At 41.7% G+C, this 22,571-nt stretch overlaps 1 protein-coding gene across 4 annotated transcripts in view; it reads left to right on the top strand.

Moving 5' to 3' along the window:
- LOC111932990 (uncharacterized) overlaps positions 1–22,571 on the top strand; it is a 72,058-nt gene that overhangs the window by 45,383 nt on the left and 4,104 nt on the right. Inside the window, exons 6-12 of one of the 4 annotated variants that reach the window (XR_015273703.1) lie at positions 129–231; positions 5,052–5,125; positions 11,335–11,611; positions 19,668–19,757; positions 20,961–21,067; positions 21,274–21,760; positions 22,447–22,532. The gene's annotated coding sequence lies outside the window, so the exon portion shown is untranslated. Of the gene's footprint in view, positions 1–128; positions 232–5,051; positions 5,126–11,334; positions 11,612–19,667; positions 19,758–20,960; positions 21,068–21,162; positions 21,761–22,446; positions 22,533–22,571 lie in introns of all 4 variants that reach the window. The other 3 variants (XM_086841719.1, XM_086841722.1, XM_086841721.1) reach the window with 3 other exon arrangements.

Genomic DNA, 22,571 nt, shown 5'->3' with positions numbered 1-22,571 from the left:
TTGCCCCTACCAATGCAAAACCCCAAACCTATCACTCAAAATCTTTCTACTCTTTCATTTCCTTTCTTTTTTCTTTTTCTTTTTTTTTTTTTTTTTTTTTTAATTTTAATTCCTATTTATTTTTTGAGGACCAGTCGACCTACAAAAGAGATCTGCTGGACCCTGCGTGGAGAAGCAGACACATGGAAGCCTTGCAAACATAAAAGGCAGGAGTGGGTCTGGCCCCAGATGGTGAGTGTTTGCTCTCAACAGGGAGAGTCTCCTCCAAAAGAAGGGAGGTAGCACCCTCTAGCACTGAGCCTTTGCTACCACTCCAGTGACAGGCACTGCCAAACATAAATCAGAGTGATAACAGCCTCTACTGGGGATTCAGACCCACATTTTCCTGCATGGAAGATAAAATCTTTTCTGGTTCTTAATTCAATCACATACCCAACTGGCAATCTTGCATATCAAAATGGGAATCCTGGGAGGCTGCTGGAATATGCAGATCAACAGAAGCTAATTAGCATTTACTTGCAGCCATCCTTAACTGATTGGCAGCACAGCTGTGGGGACCAAGCAGAACATGCTGAGTTGCATATTTGTATGGCCACCTGCCATTTGGTGGGATCCAAAATAGTGTAAACTACCACTTCACAATAACTCAGTGACCTTAGTTTTGAAGTAATATTGAACAGACATATTTGGCTAAGTGTATAATTAGTGCTTATTTCACCTGACATACAGTTCAACAATAGGCTGTGCAGCAGTACCTTCCTAATTCGACATGTTGATGTCTTAATTGAGATTGACAACTTGTTAGAGAGGTACTGTATTTCCAACGCAGGCTGAGATCTACCCATCATCACCAACTTCCCTGAGCATATGAAACAATGTGCTTTTATGCCTTAAAACATATTCCAGCTATTCAGATCTGAACAATCAAACATGAGGGGAGCTCACTGATGAAAGCAATGGGTGCAGTTCTTGCAGGGGCTTCACGTGAGTAATTTTATTGCTTTGCTCCTGATACGCAGTGGAGTGGGGTATGACCCAGAAAATAAAAATGTCAGGAAGCATAACAACAAAAAAATAAAGGGAGAAAGCATGCTTAGGCAGAAGGAATGTCAGCATTGGAGGCCAGCTCACACAATGGTGGTGAAGTGAAAATGAATGAAAGCTGTACCAAGTATTTACTGTAAAATATTGAGAAGAGAGTGGTGCCTCCCAAGGTTAAGCAAGCAAAGATCTGTAGCCTGATCGTCTCATCATCCTAATCTGGAAATCTGGATTACCTGAACATTGGGATACCTATTGCTTCCAGCCAAAAATATCTGAAAGAGATCAAATTTGTGTATCCATTGCAAACAAAATATAAATTACCTCTGTCAATTGGCATGTTTTCTCAGGGTGCCTGGACTGCCTTGTGGCAACAAGAAATTTGATTCTGTTTTAGACTACATGCCAGAAAATTGAAAATAAAAATATATATATGTATCATATGCATCTGATATGTGATAAGAAAAGTATATCTAGGATTGCTGATATAGTGAAATGTAATGAAGTATATAGGCAGTGCTAGAAGAGTGGAAGATGTAGGAGTGTAACGATAGGTCAGAATGGAGCTCTTGCTTGTGTGTTTCCAAAAGGGGACCACAGCCTCTGGAAAAATAAGTCCCTTCAATCAAACTATGTCCTCCTTATTCCTGTGTCACATATGGACAGGGGCAAGGCCTGGAGTTCATCTGCTGATCTTTACCTGAGGAAATACTATAAAAAATCCTGCTATGCCATTCTTGGTGTGCTAGGGGTAAGTATATTCAGAGATATTCTGGAGGCACACTACCACAAGGCTTTACATGTTATTAAAGCTCACACATTTAAGCCCATTCCTGATAATGCAAGAGAAGAAGTGGCCAAGTTCAGAACCCTCCTCTCTGTACCCCCATGAACCATGTGAGGTATGGATGGATGGACTGAACCCACTGGGCCAGGAGGTCCAGGTGAGCTGTCTCTGCAGAAGTCATTCCAAGAATTGCTTGATGGAATGTCTCTTTGCCACATTCTTCATCACTGAACGTTGCAGCAACTCTGTTCTTGAGCCCTGATGTGAAGGCTTTGCACACATAGCCCCAGAATTGCCTTGGCTTTCTTTCTATAGCCACACTGAATCAAACCATCTGCCTCATTCAGCTATTGAAAGAGAAAAATCTCAACTTGACTACTAAAAAACCCTGCCAGATAAGCAAATACTTCTGTGCTAAGGTTCTGTAGGCAATTAATCTCTATTGCAAAGAATAATACTGCAAGGTGTAGTAGCCTCCAGGCCCAAAGGCAACTGAAGGTAACAGAAATTCTCCTGTTATCTTGGATGTGCTTTAATCACTGTCAATTATAATGAAATTTTATAGTTTTGTTTCTGGACATAAACACAAACACCCTCGAGTTAGGGAGGTCATATTTGTCAAGGATCTTGCTCCTGCCCAGACAGATGTGGATTTCCCAGAAAGCAACTTGGACACTGTCTTGTAAGGATCTGAGCAGGATTTGTAGCTGGTTGAATACAAAGTGAAAGAGGCACTGGAGTTTCAGCTGATGGGCAACTTGACAGCCCATTGAGCAGATTGCTGCAGCTCTGGGCTCTGTGCATGCATGGAAAGCCAGGAGCATTGGCTTCCGAGCACTGAGACTCCCATTCATCTGGGACTTCCAAGTTCCTGTCTATGTATTATGCAACCAAGTGGAATTTTAATTGGAGACTTATCCAAATTGCCTGATAATTTTTCAAACCTTCTATATTTCCTTCTTCTCCTTCCAAATCAGAATGAAAACAAACTCCAGAATATTAAAATAATTCCCGTGCCAGAGTTCCATATCTTCGTCCAAGTCTGCTTCTAAATTTGTGTCACAATAGGGTTTGGGACTGAGCTGTGTCATATTGCATCATGCTGTGGGAATAACAGCCTGACATTGTTCATGCTCATCACAGTGCCTTTTATGTATAAAGATAATTGGAGCTCATCTCCAGGTGTTCCTAGGGAATGCACTGATCCTGTGCTATGTACCCCAGCCATTTGTTTCTCTCACATTTTCAGCAGAACATGGCACTTGTACCATGACTGCTCCATCACCTTTCCAATGAAACTGGCTCTCACTTAGGAAACTCAAGAGCTAAAGAAGCTTAAATATGACAAAAAGCTACTGGACCCTGCAGAAGACAGGCTGGGAAATACTTTGTGCCATCCCTGAAGATGGAGAGGTGGACCCTGCTAGAATTAAAGAAAATTATATTTATCTTGGCTTCCTGTTAGTGAAGAAAAGCACTGTACCTGTTTAGGAGCACATTCTGGAATTTCACTTAGTGGAAATGTCCATCTCTCACATCCAGGTGAGATCTCTTAGGCAGCAGGGCAGTTCATCCATCAGGCAGACTCTGGGCCACCCTTTCACTAGGATTTGTTCTGATATGTGGTGATGATTTAACAGCTAATTGGACCACTCCAGCTTGAAGCCTGTGCTACAAGCAGCAGTGGGATGCAGTCCTCACTGAAGACTTTTGCTTCTTTTCTACTATGCAAAATAACAAAAAAGACTAATCTTAAAACTGCTCTTAATGAGTATAACCAAAATATTAACAGTAGTAAACAAGAATACATTTGCTCATAACTTGTCATATCAGTGTAATAAATTAAGCCAGAAACACATTAACATTTGACAGCTTAAACAATGCAGGAAAAAATACAAACCACACAGGGACTATGTGAAGCATGTTGGCAGTTTAACAGACATTTTGAGATGTAGATACATATATCAACCTTTCTGAATTTAGTCTTGATAACTCCTTTTCCTCTGTGTGCCAAAACACTGCCGTGTGAAGACTAATGAGTTCCAGATTTGTTTATCTTTGGTGGCTGAGGCAGATTCATGAGCCCCCTGAACCTATTTTACAGCGGCCCTGTGATACCAGTGTGCAACACCAGAGGCAGAAATGTCTCTTTTATGCTGATGGATGCATAAAGATCTTCTAAGAAAGATGTGCTTGGCCACTAACATAAGAGATCATGTCAGATGTGTTCTGGATGATCTATATGAGTGAATTGTCCTGCCTCTTATCTTTCATATGTGTTTTATGTTTATGCTCAGAAATGTAATAACAAATGCTCAGAATAAATCTCATATATGAAATAGGGATTATTATGCCTTACAGAAAGGCTTTGTCTTGTGTGCTCACCAAATTTTCATGTGGGTGATTGTCTTTCCCAAATTTTTTATATTTATATTGTGAGTGCTCTCACATAAACATTGCAGATCAGGAAAACCTTGGGCCACCTAAGTGAAACTTCTTCCTTTTGCTTTTCCCCTATTTGAGCTCTATTGACTTGTTTGGTTCTTTAGTATTTTGTGTTTTTATTACTCAGGGATTTCTGGTGTTTCAATGTTTGCCTTTGTTAAGACAGGTGGCCATAACTGGCGAAAGGAAGGGTTGGGATAATGATTTGACTTGATGATCTAAGAGGTCTTTTCCAACCTTAATGTTTCCATGATTATGCATTAATTTTGAGTAGCCTTTTGTGAAAGCAGAGCAGAGCATTTTCCTGCTGAATGTCCAAACTGGTGATTTCTTTGAGGACTAAACTTTGCTTAGTTCCGAAGAAAGGGGATGGTTTTGACCTACTGCCCCCTCAAACCCACGGCTGGTTTTCACCTCTTGACAGGACAAAGGTGGTGCAAAGGCACCTGGAATAACTTGAAGCAGAGAATGTCCCTGGAGGATGCCAGTCACTGTGGTGGATCTGCCTCTCCTGCCCTGGGTCTGCCCAGGGACACAAGGGACAGCCAAGGCACGTGCCCAGGGATAGCTGTGGGTATCACACAGCAAGTTAAAACAACTCTGATGAACACTTCACTTTCTGCCTCCAGATTTCTTATTCATTATTAGCAGTGTAGCAGAGGATCTAATGTACCCTTACCATAGTTACGGTCCAAAAATAACATTTTTTCCCTCGAATTTGAATGTAGTGTACATGTTTAAGTAACTTTGCTGTTGATTTTTTTTCCTGTTTTAACAGATGTATTTTGACTAACTACTTCTGCAGAGCGATTCCTTCTTTAGCAGAGACTGCTCTGTGTCCTACTCTTTCTTGTAAGTAATATTTTTTCAGAATTTTTAACTGGTAGGGACAGGTCATATGCATTAAATAAGCAGCAAGAAAAGTCAAACCCTCTCTCCCCTCTATTCTGATTTAAAATTATAAAATCCAAATGCAACTAGAACCATGGCAGACTTTCTGTGCAAGTGTCATGGTACATGGTTGTGTCCCATGGAGGTGCAGTGCATGCAGCTGCTTGTCCTGTGTAATTTTGGAAGGAAGAGTGAAGCAAGGTTTGCTAGAAAAACTGCCTTCTGTACAGGGAATATTTCTGGGGTTATTTGTAAAAGAAGCTTACCTATTTTTGAATATTTTAAAAGTGATACAATGCCTGGACTCTGCTTTTCTGGGAACTGGCCTTAAGCTCTTTTCAATAGCAATACTAAACCAAGGTCAGAATTTATTGCAGAGTAAAATGAGGTAACAAATGCTTTTGGGGTTTCACTGTCCGTGGATCTCTGCGTCGTTTACCATGTGCAGCACAATCCTGTGACAGCCCAACACAGCCTGGAGCACCCCCATGCTGTGCAAGGGATGAACACACGGTGAGAGACAGTTCCTGGCCTGGAACATTTACAATCTAAATAGATGTGGCAGGTGAGAAGGGGATAACGGGGAATTTTGTTATAAATGGACATCTGATTTGGTGAGAGGGGGAACCCATTCAGCCGCAGGCAAGAATTTTGCCCACTCCAGGTGGTTGCTGAGCCTCCTCTCCCAGGTCATGCTGCTCTCTCCAGCTCTATTTCATGCCTATAAAAGCAACCATTTAAGTTTGATTTTCTGAACAGAAGAAAAATATGCAAAGAAAAAAAAAAGCCATCCCACATAAGAGCAGTAGTCCATTTCTGTACCATGAGCCATGACTGTTCTTGCTCCAGTAAAAGCCAGACCTCCTCATAACATACCTTATAACCTGTTAATTATGATTTCCTTCTCTAACATTTGGATCACACTACTAAATATTTTTAAATATCTATATATGTGTTTTTTAAGCTGCTGGGTTTGGGTTACACCTTTTCCATATGCCCAACCCACACAATCCCATCAACGCTTTCACACACCAGTCAAACACTCTATATTTGTGTGAAACTCACTGAAGGAAAAAAATTCCTATTACTACTACTACTAATACAAATTCATTTCTCACAACTATTAGTGTTTTCCTGAATGCCACTGAATGAATTCCCTGCAATTCAATGTTTAACTTTGCATTGTGTTGATTCAGTGAAGATTTTTGATTTGTATTCATAATTACTTCAGTCCCATCACCACATGCCTTTTTTTTTTTTTTTTTTTTTTTTTTGTGCTTGACAAAGCTCCCTCCACAAAACTTAATCACTTTCTGTTTGAGCAATCCCTGAATACATTTTTACATTCTGTTGTTACTGGGAATGATGTTCTGAAAGTTGATATACATTGCAACAGCAGGTGTTAAGGCAGGCAAGTAGGGAACAAAAGCTCTTAGAGCATGAAAGAGTCTAATAATAGACAATTTGTTCACCTGGCACTGGCTGCTTAAGCATTTGAGATGAGCTCATTGTTATTTGGCCATGAGCTTTCTTGGTCGTAGGGATGAAAATATGGAAAATCCAGGTTGTGGAAACAAAGGTCTGCTAATATTAGAACGGCACTAAATGGGGCATGATCGAGCTGGGGAGGTTGCAAGGTTTAAAGCAGTGAAACATTTCCATAACTAGGAAAGCAATCAATAAAGTCACAGCTGTGTCTGTTCTTGCAATAAAATTACATGTGTACACCTTTTCAATAACACTACAACTGTGCAAGCAGTTCAGAGCAGCCTTGCACTCAGAAGTGCAGTTCAGGCTTTTTCCAGGCTCGTTGGAAATGTGGCTGTTAGTTAGGGAAGCTCCCCATGGCCAGCAGAGATAGCCACCCTGGTCAGGATGGAATCATCCACCCTCAAAGGCAATTCCCAGCAGCCATCCTGCCACAGCCATGCTGGGAGCACCACTGGAGTCCCAGGCATGAGGAATGCAGGGTGTATGTCCATACCCAGAGCAGTGGGTGTGAGGAAGAGGATGCTGGTTCCTGGGAGCACAACGAACGCCTCCCTGCAGGCTGTTGGTGTTGGAAGTGTTTGGGAATTTTTCCCTCCAAAAAGGAGAGTGCACCCACTCTGGGGGAGCCTGGAGGAGAGCAGAGATGACTCTCTGCTTGGCCATGGTTCCTGTCCACTCCCCAGAAGATAAAGGAGAAGCTGTGCTTCAATTAAAGGGCAGCACTCAGCTAGAGTGTCCCTAAATCACCCTTCTTTGGCATCTACTCTGTCCCTAGAAGACAGCCATGCATGCTCCCCCAGAACAGACAGCAAAATAATCATATTTTACCCAGAGGTGCATTTTCACATTCTTCTTTTCATGTTCTTTTCACATGATTCTAAACTTTTGGAAATTGTGTTAATTGTAGCATACCATTATATGTTGGTTTTGCTTTCAGAAAGCAAAAATCCCTTAGGTTCCTTAATTTTCTCTAATTTCCATAGGAAATGCCACAGGACTCTGTTCCAATTTAACCCTCTAAGCCATGCACACAGTTGTTTGCTTGGATCCCAAGGAGATTAAAGGATGAGGAGACTATAAATGCCACTAGATTTCTTTCCCTAGGCAGCCTGTGGAGATGAATCCTGCGTCAGCAGTCACAGCTGGTGAGCCCCCTCTTGGCTTCAGATCTACCAAAACTTCACTTTATCTTCATGAAGTCAGGGTGACCTAGTTTGATTGTTAATCAAAAGTCTCAATTCCTCAATATTATGGGCTCAGTTTCCAGGAAACACTAATCTTACAATCTTTACAACCACTGTAGGTCAATGAGCCCCCACCACCATGCAGTGCATTGGGAACGTTTTCCAAAGCATCACAGTTAGGGGACATTTTGGGCCAAAAGCCACCTTCCTAATAAGCTTAAACCATAGTGGATTGACAGTTGTGTTGCTGTTAAGCAGGGCTTATTTCACATCAGTGGTATTCATCAGGTATTGCAAACATTTATGGCCAAGTTAAGATCATGCAACAAGAGGTCAACATAATCCTACACCACGCCCCCCCCCAAAAATCATAACTAGAATACTTGGATATTGACGATGCTAATAAATGTTTCAAAAGTAGGCAATGATTAAAAAAATAAATAAATAAAAGTGTCTAATACCTCATACTTTGAATATGCTGGAGAAGTTTGTCAACATTTAGCAATCAGTCCATGCATTCTTTGACCAGACCAGTCATGCAGGCACAACTTTAGTGCCAGTGTGCAGCTCTGCTTGCCCCCTACATGTATCATTGAAAAGTCAAGGACCAAGGAGTTATTTATTTCACATCACTTCTTTCTGTTCTCCATTCATTTAATTTTTCCTTTGGAAATGTCAGCTGGAATTTGGCATGTAAGGGTTTAGGTATCTGAAGGGAGGCCACAGCACTGAGCACAGATCAGATTGTTTTTCCTTGCTAAACTCCCCCCTTTGCATTCCAGCCTGACAAAGTTTTGTTGCAGTTACTCAGTACCTAGATAACTAAGTGCTTTAAATACTAATTAAAATATATGATGTTTAACTTTTGCCATTTGTTTGTGATGGAAGACAGCAGGGAAGCAGGATCATCTATTACAATTATCAGCAGAGTATTTCTTTTCATCTATTCCTATCCAAGCAATAAGTATGTCCAGGCACTGAGTTGGTTCTTGTAAACATCCTTGTTTCCAACAGAATTTCTTCCTCCACCTTTCCATTGTCTTATCTTGCAATTCACCCTGAATCTACCTTAAAACAATACATTCCAAGTTCCCTCTTTTTTATACTTGAAACTTTCTGTTGGAATTGTTTCAGGCCAGCAAGCTTCTTGCCCTGGTCTCAGTATGTAGAATTGTGTTCCCATTAATCAAAGGAAAAGGTTGAGCAAAGTAGTACAATCCACATTTTCATTTTGGAAAATTAAAAGGCAGTATCATTATTAAAAGGCAGTTCTGCTAAATGTTTTCTGATGGAGGGAGAAATGGGACACACTACTCTGTCTAATAACTTTGCCAAAGATATGACACCAAGAGACACAATAAAGGAATGTATAAATAGTAATTGTTCTGAAAGGGGTAGTCATAAATCACAAAGTGAGTTTCAGGAGGTTTCTTTCTTGGTGATACTTGAAATGTGATCTATGTTGAATTAAAAGAAAATCAGATTTTCTCTTTTGGTTGTGTTGAAATGATACAGAAACCTGAAACACAATTTCCCTGAAGCAGAATCCTATGCAAAATACAAAGCTCTGCAGTAAACATTAGACCAAGGTTTGCAAAAGGAGGGGTTTGTTGGAGAGTACAAACCAGCAATTTGTTGGAGTAAGAGGTTATTAATCATACTACACTTAGGGTTAGCAAAGCTCTGGCCTTGAATCAGCAACGCACTACAACAAATTGAATCACTCCAGTAAGAACAAATAAGTTTCTCTGTGAAGTTCTGCAATGGATCTCAAAAGACCTTTTCCCTTGCAAAACAGCCCCTGTTGTAATGAAAAATGATCCTTGTGTTTGTTGTGATCATTTATCAGCAGAATTTGACTCGTCTCATCCTGCCTGTAGATATTTTCCCAGGGTTCATCCACAGTGCTCATGTGGAGAGATTACCTGCAGATCAACACTTCCCTTTCTCCCCTGAACAGCATCTGTCTTTTAATATGTACACAGCCCAGGAAGCAGAGCTGCTGAAAACTTGAAACCTGAAGAGTTTGCAGGACAGCTGAGCGATGCACCTTATCAAAGGTGTTTCTTCCTAGAAACACCTTTTTTATTTTTGTTTCTCCTAGAGCTGGAGTCCTGCAGAACTGATCCAACTCTGGTTTAAGTATCAGACCAGATACAGCACCCATAGGGCACTTTGAAGCCTAGGTCCAAAAATCCTCGAGCCACCTCCCTATCCTCTTCCAGGGGCCTCTCCATGACCAAGTTTCTGCTGTGCCTATGGCTGTGGTGTGTAGGTTGGCATCACTAGCTGCAATTCCCTGTAATAACATCAGGAAATAGACCCTTGATAAGATTTGGAAACAGGGACTAGCTCAATTATGCAGCTATGTGACCTTATTTTATTAGCTTTGCTTTCACAGTCTGCCTCTTGTCCTGCTGCTTGTTTGTCACACTCCCTTGTGCTCTGGTTTAGATCAAATCAGCTCTCTTTCTGTTTTTATAGCTTAGGATATATGGACACACCAGGAAAACAGCCTGAGGCCTTGGAAAACGCAGATTTGCTTGGGGAAGGACAGTTTTGGAAAGACAGGGGAGAAGAGGGAGCCTTGTCAATAGAATAAGGGGTGATGGTTTTAACCTAAAAGAGGGTTTATTTAGATTAGGTATATAAGGAAGATGTTTTTTACAATGAGGGTGGTGAGGCAGTGGAACTGATTTTCCAGAGAAGCTGTGGCTGCCTCATCCCTGAGCTAGTGGGATAACTAGCCAGGTTGTATAGGTCTTGGAGCAACCTGGACTAGTGGAAGATGTCCCTGCCCATGGCAGGGGATTAGAGTAGATGAACTCAAAACCAACCCAAGCTATTCTATGATTCTACAGAGAAAGTCGGCAGTCAGGAGGGTGCTAGGGTAAAAGTGGGTATAACCAGGACCTGATGCACCTCACCAGCCCTTTCATTAGGTTGTAAGGAGAATTCTAAATGTCTCTGAGCAGGACATTGGACATCAATTGCCAGCCCAAAGAGAGGTTCTTCCAAGACTATTGTAATTTTGGTATTCCCATAAATCTGTAGTTGTCACGCAACAGTACATTTGCTTGTTTTAAAGGATTATTCTAAAAGAGTAGTGTGTCTCTTTTGCTGGGTCCCTGAACCCCAATTATATGATGCAGGCACTCAAGATGCTCAGGGAGCCCATCATATTCTATTGATGCACTTTCTGGTTTTGTAACTTGTCATCAGACAGTGATTTCCTTAGCAGCAGCCAAGAAACTAACCTGGCTCCCAGGCTGGCTGGTGCCAGGCAGAGATTTCTGGAGCTCAGTGGCAGGAGTAGAAACTATTGGTAGTTAGAAATCAGTAGAAACCATTAGGAGTTAGTTGGGGATGTTTCTTTAGTATAGCCTGAAGTCCAGACATTGCCTGCTAGTAAATAGGTAATAAATAACCACTAACAGTGTCAGCTTCCTCCTATTTATTCCCTTATTCTGTATTCTGAATCTCTGTGTTCCACAGGACAAATGACCTGGTTGGAAAGGCACAAGCCACAGCCAGCTCTCCCTGCTGACTCCTGCTTCCTGTGCAAGTCTGTTGAACTGGTGCCTCAGGCCTGATACCTGCAGGACTGCAGGTAAATCACTGCTGCCATCAGGGAACTCCCAGCCAACCTTGCTGTGTCTCGTCTCTTGCATATCTGTGTGGCTGACCTGGTCCCCAGCCAGAGATCATTCTCCAGCTGGGAGTCTGGCTTTCTAGCAGCAGTCTGCTCTTTTTTGTGAGAGCAAGTAGTCAAGTACATTTGCCTTCTTCATTTTTTCCTCTGTATTTCGTTTGGTTTATCCACCTTGCTAAATCTGGTTAAAAGGTAACTGTCAGAAGATTGATGCCATAAATTTCATGCTGTACCTACAGTAAGTGAAGTTTTATTTCTGCCCATTATTCATCCAGCTCCTGGAGATTGGACAGATAGTTTGTATTAATAAAACACACACTAATATAAAAACATTTTTCAAGCCAAATCTATTAATTACTTTTTCCGTTTTCTGCCTGGCTCTACACATGAATAAATGAAAAGAAGCAGAGAAGACAGAGACATGATAAGATCTGTTATGTAAATCACTCTGTACATCCCGAACTATCTTCTGGGGCAGTGCTAACTAATTTATGACAGGTCACCCTATAGTTATTAATAAGTTATTAAATTGACATAAAATAAATCCAGTAATACTTCTTGAACTAACAATACCTGACTCACAACTTGAACCAGCCTGTTTGGCAAAAAGGGCCAAAAATCATGGCAAGTTTCAAGCTCTATGTTCAGAAAATTGCATTTTTCTCTGTGTGTGAGTAGATGCTGAATCCCCCCATAATAGCTGGCAAGGTTTCACCATCACATTGTTTCACTGCACAGTCCATTTCCTCACCTGAAAGGATGGAGGAGCCAATTTGTGCCCTCCACTTGTGCACCCCACAAGATATCGCAGATCCCAGCTTGCTCTGGAACATCCCAGTGACATTTTCCAGCTTCAGGATTTGACTAACTTCTTGAGCTTGACTTTGGGTACACTGAGTTTTCCAGAGGCATAAGCACAGATCTGAAAATCTCACTATCATGGGTCATTGCTAAAGATGTATGTAATTATTGAAATTAAACAGATAGAGAGTAGGGTTAGATAAGATAGTAGGAAGAAATTCTTCCCTGTGAGGGTGGTGAGGCTCTGCCATAGGTTGTCCAGAAAAGTTGTGGATGACCCATCCCTGGAAAAACTCAAAGCCAGGTAGGATGGGGCTTGGAAAAACCTGGGATAGTGGAAGGTATCTCTGTCCACAGGAGGAGGTTGGAACAAGATGAGCTTGGTCCCTTCCCATCCAGATAATTTCCATAATTCTATGGAAATGCATTTTCCTTTTGCCAGTGAAGAATAGCTCCATAGATGTGTGTCCTCAATGTATCTTAGGTCCAAATTATTTCTCTCCATGTCCTCTGCAGCCTTCATCTTCCCCTTATTATGTTAATGAGTGTCCATGTGCTGTGGACACCATTTGCCTTTGCTTGAATTTTGCATTGAGCTTTCAATTAGAGGGATTCAAACTGATTATTCTGGCAGCACTCCCCCCTCCAGAAATCCAACTCTTATTGCACATCAATTTTTAAAAAGGTGTTACTGATACTCAAGGAGCTGTCAGATATCTGCTCTGCTGTGCCTAAGGGTAAGGGAAGAAACTCACCTGGAATTAGGATAAAACTGCTTCCCATAACCATGGAGTCACATGTTGAATGGCATGGAATGGCAGGGGATGGCACAACCCTGCTGGAACACCTGTCTTTACAGCCCCTAACCTGAAAACTGGGAATTTGATGGGGAGAGGGGAAGGTAGAATAAGACTCAATTCAAGCACAGAGAATATTTGGGTGAGAATATTTTTTTAAAATGCATTAATGTTGGGTGGGCTCTCACATCCCCAACTATGAATCATTTGAAGTTTGCTTGCCCTCATGTCTTTCATTAGTCAAGGATATTTGCTTAATTTTCCACCCATTTTTCTTCCTTTTGTCACCTCAACTTTGCTGCCTTCAAGGAAACAATACATTCCAGAGGCTGCCTTTCCCACAGAAAGTGTCCAGGATTATTTACCTCTGGTGCTGTTCATCTCCTGGTGATGCAGCCTGAAACTCAGCCCCTACCTATCTGTAATCCAACCTATTTTTCCTAGGCAGGAGTTGACCCTTTATTTGTCAAGGGAATAAAGCCTTATCTCCTGCAATATCAGCCACACAGAAATTTCCTCCTCTGAACCCCAGCCTGCTGCCTCAGTGGTGCAGGAAAGACATGCTGTCAGTTCAGCCCTGCTTTCTCCTCAAAGGAATTATAGGATCCTGGTTGGATCCTATAATTTGGTTTGGAAGGGACATTAGAGATATTTTTTTCCAACCCCCTGCCTTGGGCAGAGACATCTCCCATTAGACCAGAATGCTCAAAACCCTGCCCAATCTGGCTAAACTCAGCTTAGCTGAGTTCAGCTAAGCTTTATAACCACAGCTGTCTAAAAATATTTGGAGCCTTTTGGTTCACTGTACATAATTTTGATTAATGCCATTGTTATTCCAAGCTATTACTGAACAGGTTTGTATTGGAGCTATTAGTGTTACTGATACAGCAATATTGCAAATGCTGGTGTTATTGATAGAAGTGCAGCTGCCTTGTGTTGATGTTTTTGCAGAACAAATATCATCTGGTAAGAATAATCTCAGGATGAGAAATGTTTCTGGTTTCGACACTCAGAGAACTATTTATATGAAAGATTCTGAATTCTCCATTTCAAACATACCTGAGAAATAATTAGGTAAAGTAAAACCAGCTTAGAGATAGCTAAAGAGGTGCTGAAGCTGGAGGATGGTGTGGGCTCATGTCTGGGTCCTTGTGATCCTCCAGCATCCCTGAAACCATCCTCCACCACTTTGAAGGAATTGTAAGTGCTGCATCACAGTGTGGTGATGCAGGGCTGGGCTCACTCCAGTTAAAAGACCCTGACTGTGGATGGTGAGAGCTGCCAACAGCACATTTTGCAAATTCCTGCTGGCTCTGGAGCCCATCCCCAGCCCCAGTGGTGTGAAACAGACCAAACATTACTGACCCTTCTGACCTGATGTAAAAAACCATCTGCATGCAACAGCTCTGGAGGAGGCCTGATGGCATGGGATTGGGAGCTGGGTGGAAGGGGCTTGATTCTGCCACTTGATTTATTGGCTGGTCATATTCATTTGCTTTGTTGTGAGGGAGGATCATTATGTTGCCAATTTATTCCAATTGGACAGTGAATCTAGCTAATTGCCAGGGCAGGCACCCAGATCTTGGGAATAACCTTTGTGAAAACAAAACAAAAACTTAATGTCTTGAAAAGCAAACCTCTTCAGCTATTGAGTGGGGAAGTATGGAAAAGGAATTTAGGGCAGGTTGGGGTTGTGGACCCAGCAGCACAGCCTGGAGCAGAGTTTTGGCCCTCAAAGCACAGGTAGGACTTGTCTCAGGGCTGTGTCCAAAGAGGACACTCATCTCTGCTTCCCAAGAGAGGAGTTAAGTAAATTCTCTGGTAGGCAGGGGAGTGAAGCAGAGACAGAAGCAGCTGGAGGGATGGGATGGGATGGGATGGGATGGGATGGGATGGGATGGGATGGGATGGGATGGGATGGGATGGGATGGGATGCGATGGGATGGGATGGGATGGGATGGGATGGGATGGGATGGGATGGGATGGGATGGGATAGGGTCACTACTCAGGTCCTGCTGCCCAGCCCAGCACCAGCCCAAGCCCTGTGTACCCCAGGACTGGGATGAAAGGATCCCAGATTTTGTCATCAGCTCTTTCAACCCCGCTTCTGCCTGGCTTTGTTTAATATCTCCTCTTGATCCACCTGCTGTCCCCAGATGAGCACTGTGGGGTGGGGACAACTTCTGACGGCCAGCACAAGAAGAATTTGCATTACCTGCATCACCCAGCTGGGGACCTGCTCATTCCCTCATTTAGAGCCCTAAGTCACAGGACTTACAGTTCTATATTTTTCCTGTTAGTCTCACAGGTTTTTTCTTCCTTTTTTTCTTCCCACATTGCTAATGCAATTGTTCAAATTTTGAAGGCTGCTGGGCACATTGGATGGATATGTCCTCAGTCCCTGAGTAAGAGATAACTTTTCTCCAGGTTTTTAGCAACAATGCCATAAATTATTACCCTGACATAGAATTTAATTGCACAGTTAAAAACATCATTTACCAGGCTTTTAGCATGCCCTGCTAAATTCTCCACTTTTTCATCTAATCTCTGTAGGCCCTTGTTACATTTGCAGAGACATGTATGGGTTTCATTCCTGTTAAACATGTCAGTAAATCACAGCAGGAAAAAACCCTGACACATTTCCCTAGGAATTTTCTCTGCAGCCTGAGCTCCCAACCCTGCGGCTTCCCGTTCAATAGGTCAGCCCAGACCCCATTTGTCATTGCTCTTTAATTACTGTGGAACCTCTAATCCAGGCCACAAATTCCTCCCTGCTCATACTTCTTTTTACTTCAGAATGCGTATCTAATAGCAACCAAGGACTTTTCCTATTTTCTCACTTGGAATCTGTTTTGGGAGCTTGGAATTGCTATCTAACTGAATCAGTAACATCTGTGACTTCGGGGCAGCTTGAGTGGGAATAGTTAGAGGGTTAGACAGATTTCCTGCATTTTAGGACTCCTTTCCTCTGAAGAGGCTGCTTTGGGACAATTCAGTTCCATCTAATGGCGCTTCTTCCCTTTTTCTTCCCATTTATTTTTTGTTGTTTAACCCCATCCCTGCTTCCTCTTTCTTCCTCTCCCCCATCCCTCCAAGTTGTTTAGGTTTTTCAGAAGTAAAAATTATTTTAAAGAACCTCGCCAACATTTTGAAAAGTTTCAGTTTCAAACACATGAAAAGGAAAAGTCAGAAGGGATTCCTAGAACTGTACTGCAGCTTGCAGGTATGGCTTTGATTTTCCTTTTGGCAGGCTTTCGCCATTCCCTCTTTCATTGCCCTTCCAAGAATCGCTGCTGGGTGCCTAAAGACCTGTACGCTTCTTACACTTGGCAGGAGCAGATAACAGGAATGCTACAGTTTGGGCTTTGAAAGATTAAAAGCAACATTTATTCCTTACAGTACTTTCAAACTTCCTCAAGTTAATTTAAAATACATTTTTGAGACTGTTTAACTACTAACACTGGATATTTTTTAACTTTTTTTTTTTTTTTAAATTCTGCACACGCCATATCTGTTATTTAAACCAAGTAAGAGGTGGATTAAAGTCAGTGCAGTTCTTTAAAGTGCATTAACTACTTTGTGCAGTCCTTGGAAGGGATACCCTGTGCCTCTGTGACTGGTCTCTTTATGATATCTTTGTAAAAGTTCTGGCAAAGAATGACCACAGTTTGTGAGCGAATTTCCATTTCTCAGAAACTTTTTGCTTCTGGTAACCAACTTCATTGCTAGTCAAGTACACAACACAAGTGTCCCTTCCCTGCCTGGTAGAGCAGCTGATAAATTATTCATACAACTAATGAGGATTTTGAATTTCCAGGCAAACTATGATGGCATTTTTAAAGGCTTGCATCACTTCAGCAACATTTTCCCCACACCTGAATGCTTCAGGCAGTCAGGTGTTTTAATCACCAAGGCAGAGCTTTGCCCCTTTCTCCTCCTCCAAGTGCTTTGCTCTGCACAGGAATCCTGTGGCTATTTTGTCTGTTTGTCTGCATGAGGATTTTCTGTGCTAATAAATGTGAGGGGAAAGGGGAATCCAAGAGGGCTGAATTAATTACCCAAAGGGATCACATAACTTACCTTATATTAATTTTGAAATGACAAGACACAGGTGCACTTTAAATGATGTTTCAGTGGATGTTAGCATTTAAGGTCACTCCATATTTTTTTTTCCTTCCTATGGATCTTACTTTAGCTGAAGCATATCAGAAAAAAAAAAATGTATCAGAGTAAGGAATCTCCTGCTGAAGCAAAGAGTTCCATGATGTGAAAGGGCTGATTATGTTTATATTACGTGTTCTCCTGTGAAAGAACCAAGCCCCCCAGCTAGTAGGGGAAGAAAGGTCACTGAAACTATAGAAAGAACTGACTCAGTGTCTTAATTCTGAAGGAAATGAGCCCTTTGGAGATGAGAGGGTCTTTCTGATCTACTTCAGGGATAGGCATGAACTATGAAAATAAGATTTTCCTGTTATGTTGAAGAATAAAGCAGCAAATCAGAAATGCCGGGGATTGGAATTTACACGGATTTTTTATTTTTTTTTACCTGTAAATGCTCCACATGTGATTGGCAAAACTGTATTATTCTCCCAGATTATCATCCACAGCATCCTTAAGAAGAATTTGAGAAAGATTAACAAATTAATTCTTTCTTGCATGTGGCAGCCAGACTTCCATGGCTGGACTGGAAAGAGCCTCCCCATCACTGGCCAGCCTGGTGGCATTGGGAGAGTGTGAGAATCCTGAGATTCTCACATCTCCTTCTGCATCCACCATACACGAACATTTGAATGTGGAGGAGGTGATAGAAGGACCAATGTCCCAAAAGCTGTCTGCAGGAGTTTTGGTATGTGTGTATTGCACTTCAAATGAGGACCTGAGCCTGCATTTGAGCCCTAACTCGCCTTCAGTACACACTTTGTGGAGCTGAGCTTGCAGGGGCTTTTGCTGAATGTGAGAATTAGAAACTTGCATCACTGCTGGTCCCTGTCCCAGGGAATGTCCTGGATAGGATGGCTTAGGACACTTCTGTCCTGCTTGCCCTGACAGGTGTGTCTCAAGAGCACAAAACCCTTCCCATATGTCACCACAAAGGACAGTGTGACCTATGGGCAGCAGGAAGGGAGGGATGCTTGCAGAACAGTGTGGATTTCTTCTGCTGAAGTACAGATGGCAAATTGAATTTGGCTCTAACAGCTAAAAATGGTCTTAAACTTAGCTTTCCTTTTCCTCTGATGCCTTCCTTGGCACCATACTGGACACAGTCTTTGTGGTCATGGATAAGGACAAGGAGTGTATAGTCAATTTTTACCACAGGTTGTGTTGGTGAAGGCACCGACTGCTCTCGGGGGCTGCCAAGGGTTTAGAAATGTGCTAAGAAATTGAAATCCTCATTTAAATTGCAACATCATTGTGAAGTATGAGCTCCATAAATCTTTACAGATTATTGGTCACCTAAATAGACAGACTTGAGAGCTTTGGTGCTTGTGCTAGTCATCCAGCCACTCTTGGGCAAGAGTTTTGCTCTGAAAAAAGTCAAATGGAGCAACTACAGCTACTCCCACCATAGCAGTAGGCACAGCACACACTGACTGCAGCTCTTAAAACTAAAGTGACCGTTTTGGAAAAGCAAATCACCCTGGAAGTTGATCAGAAATGCAACAGAGGATGGTTTTTAATGGCTTTAGGGGAAATATTAAGATTTATTCCTGTAAAGACTTACTCAGCATGTTGCACAAACTCCTCTTAGCGCGCTAATAAGTCAATGTGTTACCAAAAGCTTTGCCATTATAATTACAGCCACATGTTGTCCTCTTTACAAATAGGTCTGGCTTAATTGCATCATTTTTCAGCAGGATTTATGTGGTCCTGCTTAATCTAAAATTAGTACATGCACAAATGAAGTGCAAACTATTTTCCATCACTGAACTGTGAAATGTTTTCCAGAATAGAGATATACCAACGTGTTCCTAAAAAGATGTAATAAACAGGCAACTTTTTGATTTGTGTGTGAGTCTGCACCTATACAATTTTGTTAAAAGTAAGGGAGAATATACTAAAATATACATTAACTACAAAATGACAAAAAAAAAGTCAGCTAAATGGTCTAAATCAAGTAGTCTTTTTTGATTATCACTGGTAAAACAAGGGATGGGGGAAATCATAAATCTATCTTGATATTGCTAGCTCTCTGCATTTATTAAATACAGTTAGAGCTAATGTGTTTTATATATTACATCAATCTATCACATGTAAATATATCACATTTATAAGATGTTCTATAGGCCAAAATTGTGTTGGCCAAAATTCTAAATTACTTCCACTAATATTCCATATTGCCTATGTAGTTCTGAAGGCCTAAGGATACATACATAGTAGGGATAGTTTGGAATACCTGAACCTAGGCCAGATAACACAATTTCCATCCCTACATACTGATTGGAATTTTGGAACTTGCATGATTTCCAAGAGTGTTAGAATTTAGACATTAAAATATAAATTCATGGGCAAATCCCAACTAGGTGCAAAAGCCTAATACTGGAAGAGGATTAAATCCTCTTTCTCTTTGTATCTTATAGGGAAAAGTTACTTTGACTTCAGCAGAGTGGAGATCTTGCCATCCAGAATGGAGATTTACTTCCTGCTGTGAGGAAGTCTGCTGAATTTTAGTGAGTAAATCAGAAAGCCAAGAGAGATTCTGATATTGCTTAAGCACTAATGTAGAAGTCCTAAGCTTTATTCCTTCTCTAAACATGGCAGCTTCTCTCTCCATTTCTTGATAGATAAATGCAGTTTTTCAGAGCTACTCAGTTTCGTGTGAAACGTGGTTTGGGTAGAAAGTAAGAAAAAGGCTCTATTATTAAAACTACTTGAATATTAAAAATAACCCTTGGTTTAAATTTTCTGTTCTTAATTTTTACTCCTTTAAAGTATTTCTCCTTGTATGTCTCAATGGGCCCAAATTCCAAAGACTTACTTAAAGCAGGGCACCTAATGACCTGTACAATGCGTTTTCAGCCGTGAGAAATGCTCATGGCTGTGGGTAGGAACGGGTTAACACACTTCCAAACAGTAGCAAGCAGGTCACTGCCATTTCTCTCTGCCTCATCATGTCACCACAGTAATTCACACTCCGAAACCTTAAGGCTATAGCTGCAAACGTGCTGCAAACAGAAGCTTCTGAGCTGTCTCTGAAATGAGGCTGATCCTGAATGAGCGGAGTGATCCTTGGTGCTCCTTGCCATCCACAAGACACCTGTCTGGTTCTGTGTTTTGCTTAAAGTGTGGATTCTGGTGTGCATTATCCCAAAGCTAAGATATCTGATAAACCAGCAGTAGATGTCTGGATTCGTAATTCCTGGCAGCCCTTCAATGCAGATCCTTGGAGATAACAACAGAGATGTTCCCAAAACAGGGCTCCTGGTCTTTCCAGTGGTTCATGACTGTACTGGTGTTTGAACCAGGGCACCAACCCGGACATTCTCCCTGCTGCCTCCTGCACATTCACAACTTCTGCTTTCCTAAGAATGTTTATTTTGCAAATTAATGGCAAATGCTCAGGCTGAGGGATTTGCTACCCTTTGTAAATCAGGAGTTGAGCATTTGCCTGGTATTTCTCACACCAGACTTTTCCAAAAGCACTTTCATGAAAAGCATTTAAGCACCAAGACTTTTGCTTGATAAGATCAAAGTGTGATACAGAAGTAGGATGCAGGTGTTACAATTACATTTGGAAAAATCATACATGAAAAAGGAGGCACTGAAGAATTTCAGAGAACACTTTTCCTAAAGAGATGTGACACCAGTCTCTGTTAACCAGTCTTGCCATATAGCTCAAAAAGAGATTTGAACCACTTTGGCTTCTTGTGCAGGACACATGAGTCATGCATAGAGAAAGAAACTGTCCTTGGAGTTTGGTCTTCCAAAATAATGGTCCACTAAACAAAAGCAAGGGAAGAACAGCTCTGCCATCTGCTAGGTAAGTATAAAATTTACAAGGTTCCTTCATTTTGGTTACTGCCATAACTGAATAAACATTTTTGGTGCTGAGTGTATAGTTTTGAACACCTTCAGGTAAACAGCTTCTGCCTGCTCTGACGTTATTGTAGAATATTTGTCTGGAGCATGTTCCTCAGCCTGTCTGAGGGCCAGGGGAGCCATCTCCATCTGCTGAACATTCCTCAGGTGAACTACTGACCTCAACCGATCCAACACCTGCAGCACCTGCGAGCTGCTAAACCGTGGCCACCAGGCCGCTGAGTGACACCGAGCAAGATGCTCCTGCAACAGCTTGGAGGAAACTGGGTGGCTTTTTTATAGACTTTAAAATGAAACAGGAATCAAAACTCCTTCTGATAGCGGTAAAGCTGGAAGCAATTCCAAGCCTTTCTTGAGCAGAAAGGCTGCTCTTGACTGTTATTCCCAGAAACAAGCACTGTCATCCGCTGAACACTTCAACCACACTAAAAGAGGCACCTGGACTCAGAAGATTGAAGCTCTGCTCAGTTTTCTCAAGTTGGATATTCTGGTATTTCTGGTGTATCCTGCATATGTAGAAGCAGCAAAATTTGTCTTGGGGAAGAGAGGCATCAGCACGGAGAGGGGACAGATGGTGAACGTTACCGAGACCAAACTACGGCTCGATCTTCCCAGAGAGAGCGGGTCCTGCAAGGTAGGAAAAGCGGTTTGAAATGAGACAGTGACACAGAAAGTTGGAATATGAATGGCTTGGGTAGGGGATGTTCTGATGCTGAGAGGGAAGAGGTGGTCTGAGGACAGCACCTTGAGCATGGAAAATTGGTGTGGGGGAGCTGCTGTCAGAGGAGCTGGTGCAGAGATCATCACCTGCTTTGAAGGCTTAATAAGTCACTTTAAACAAAAGTTGTGCTGTTGGTTTAGGTGAGTTCCATGTTCTTCACAGGGAAAGTTTTGTCCCACCCCACCCTGCTACAGATGTCATTCCCTGAACTGAGAGTTCATAAACCTTTTAGAAAACATCTGTTTGATTTTTAGGCTTTAAAATAGTACATCAAGATGGTTTTATTTGCCATGTTATTGTTCTTCGTGTAATTGCTCTTGCAATTAGAAAATATAATAGATTAAATAATAGCTACAGTTTTGAGTTGTGTTTCAGAGGATTTACATTTATATTTTTTCTTAAAATTTTGCAATTAAAGAAAAAAAAAAACCCAAGCCATAAACCAATGGCATGTTTCTATACCACCAACTCCTGCAGGCTGTCTGTAGGATGTCTGGGCTGAGGATGTGCTTGAAGAGGATACTTATATGCTCCTGGAATATAAATGAATCCCTAACTTCTCCAAGTCAAATTCACTATATCCCTTTTTATCTTTTCAGAACAAGGAAAGATATCAGTTAAATTGTCGCAAATATGCCCCAAACTGTTCTGAAAGAGCATCTGATTTCCTAAATTAATCTGAAAGGTATGTTTTCAGATTTCAGAACCCTCTCCTTAACCTCGG

This window comes from Cyanistes caeruleus, chromosome 9 (genome assembly GCF_971803275.1).
Source record: "Cyanistes caeruleus chromosome 9, bCyaCae1.hap1.1, whole genome shotgun sequence".
Lineage (NCBI taxonomy): Eukaryota > Metazoa > Chordata > Aves > Passeriformes > Paridae > Cyanistes > Cyanistes caeruleus.
This window is presented reverse-complemented; position numbering and strand designations above follow the sequence as displayed.